The sequence below is a fragment of the Gavialis gangeticus genome, unplaced genomic scaffold (assembly GCF_001723915.1).
Source record: "Gavialis gangeticus isolate Ggan-Ray unplaced genomic scaffold, GavGan_comp1, whole genome shotgun sequence".
Taxonomy (NCBI): Eukaryota; Metazoa; Chordata; order Crocodylia; family Gavialidae; genus Gavialis; species Gavialis gangeticus.
Genome location: NW_017729024.1, coordinates 60,320,938 through 60,323,930, shown reverse-complemented (window position 1 = coordinate 60,323,930; position 2,993 = coordinate 60,320,938).

Genomic DNA, 2,993 nt, shown 5'->3' with positions numbered 1-2,993 from the left:
AGTTTAGTCACCACTTTAGCCTTTCTTATCTGTTCTCTGCAAATGTGGGCTGTCATGGAGTAATCCTCGTTGGGGCCCACCCTGAGCTTCCATTGTTTATAAGCCTCTTTTTTCTTTCTTAAGAGGACTGTGATTTCTGTGTTTAGTCAAGAGGGCTTCCCAGCCCTTCTGCTACCTTTTCGCTGCATGGGAATGGGCTTCCTTTGTTCTTCAAGGATCGTGTCATTAAGGAACAACCACTCTTTGTGCACACCTTTCACCTTTGGTCCCTGGTCCCACAGCACTTCCCCTACTAGTGACCTAAACTTGTTGAAATTTGCATTTTTGAAGTCCAAGACTTTAATCCTGCTATCAGATTTTTCTGCCTTAGGTCAGACAGTGAACATGATGGTTTCATGGTCACTATCGCCCAGACTTCCCTCTATATTTAAGTCTATATTTGGTCTATATTTAGACTAACATGGCTACAGCCAGCACTAGGGTGGCCATCATAGAGGACATTCCCGCTTTCTCTGTCCCCTGTCTTCTATTGATATGAAACTGGATGCCTTTATGTCCTCTATTGTTCTCTTGAAGAAAACAGAGGACATAAATGTGTCTGGTTTCATATCAATAGACGACAGAGGACAACCCGACTGTCCTCTATGATGGCCACCCTAAACAACACCCCAGAAAAATAGTTGTTGTATGTTAATGCAATATAAATCATGCAGTTAGTCATGCAGCTCACATTAGTCTGGGGCAAAATACTTGGGAAATTTTCACATGATGTTATGATTAAAAGAGGCAAGACCCCACACATGGTAACTGCATTAGTATAGAATTGTAAGATTGTACGGCATTCTTAGACAATGACTTTAGCATACAGTGTACAACTGGAGTAAGGGCCATTATTTTATGATTCATCGAGGCCTTTGGGAAGCAAAAGTAGCCTTAACCCCAGTAAATGAACAGAAGAGAGGAGCAGATCTCTCTTTGGCTGCTGCCACTGCTAGATACAGGGAGGAGCAAATATAGCCTCATTATCCTTAGAATGGTATCCAGGGAGACTTCAGAAACTGTCTAGCAACCATGCACTAGGAAAATGAAGTTCCTTAATTCCTTGAGTGTGGTTGCTAGGGCCTATGTAGTGCTATCTACCCACATCTCCATATAGGAGTGACTGTCATAGAGAGTGATTATTTTCCTTTCTGTAATAATGTGGGGCTGCTGAAGGGACTATGAGTTGGAGTCCTCGGGTCTATAGGTCAGCAAAGGGGAGAAGCACTGGTCTGACAGATTGGAATATAAGAATTAGCTTAGTGATTACAACTGCTAGCAGAGCATTAACTCCCTGTGAATCTAACCTGGATTCTTCCTCTCCTCATTTGATAGTCCTTTAATTGTTCCATCAGCTAACATTTTTATTTTGCTTGAAGATCCTGGGCTTCACCTTGCTCCATTTGCCTCTAAATGGATCTCTCACTACTCTACTGTCAAAGGGTCATTCTCAGTAAATGGAAATGGATGACCTGTCTGTCCCCTGGAGACTGGCTTTCTCAATAGAAATGCTTTCCTTTGCAGACAACAGTGATGACAAAACTCAGCCCTTCTGTGACAAGCTAATCACAGGTACTAAATGCATTTGTCTTTTTATATTAGGGTCCCTGAAGGATTGACAGACCACTGACTTCTGAGGCTCCATGTGTATAGATCATCTTACAGTGTTGATGTTAGGCTTGTAGTCTGTCTCTCTTTATTTTTGTGTATCTCCCTTATGATATGCTTTTTAATAAATGTCATTAGAAAATCATTAATTTCCTTTTGATCTGAAATGTGTTCTGTTCACTTCTTCCTCTGAAAATTCAAGCAACAGAGTGGACCATGCATTCACATTTCTCCAAAGAGAAATGATAACATCTAATACCAATCAAGTTGGGTTCTGTCACTGTTATTCTTGTGGTGTAGAACCTTCCTGCACCAGGCCTCTCTCTGGACTGGATTGTAGATTTGCTACTCCTTGTGCAGCAGTAACTGAGTGTTGTGCTCTTGCTACTCTTTGGGGAGGCAGAAAGGTAGGGGAAGGGGTGAGCAAAACCTCAAATTTCTCCCCACCACTTTAGTGCAAACCAGAAACTGGAGATTTGTATCTGTCTTAGGTTCTTATATGCTCCTGTAATAATGTCTGTTAATTTTTATGAGACAAAGATTTTGTTTGATATATTTTATTGGACCAACTATATAGCTGGGAGAGCTGTTGGACAAGTTTTGGGCATCAAGTGACCTTCCTTAGGTCAACTGTACAGCTGGTCCAATAAAAGATATCAGAAAAAATTCTTTGTTCCATATAATTCCTGGACCACTGTGGCTGCAATAAGACTCCAACCCTACTATATTAGTTTTATGTAAGATTAGAGATGCCTAAAACTCAAGAGGTTTGGGTTCTGATGAATAAAACTTCATAAATCTGAAGTTTACTGGGATTGGCCAAAATTTTAAGACATCAATTCACTAAGCTTTGGACTCTCACCACAGCACCAGTATGTTTCCTTCATGGGCCTACTTTCTTTGTTCTCTGAACAGGTGCTGGGCTGGCACCTGTCTCCTACTTCTCCACAAGACAGATCATATCTTCAGGGAAAGCTGGGAAGACTCTTTCCTTCATCTGAGTCATGGTATCTACAGGCCTGACATGCTGCTGCTTTTCATTCACTGTTGGTGTTGTCATCTAGCAATGTCCAGGCATACTACTCAATTCTCTTGGCAAGACCTCATAACACCTCTATTTAAGGCCCAACTGTACTACTTCTTGAGAGTGTGTAAAACCACTTGATTTTAGATCTAAAGGTTCTGCTCCAGAGCGCACCTACCATATGGTTTTAAAGTACAACTGGAACATATAAGTGGAATGTCCTTTCCATGTATAGATTAGAATACAAGGCAGTCGAGGGGAAAGAGTTTTAATGGTTGGGGTTTACTACAGACCACTCAACCAAGGGGAAGAGCTAGACCAG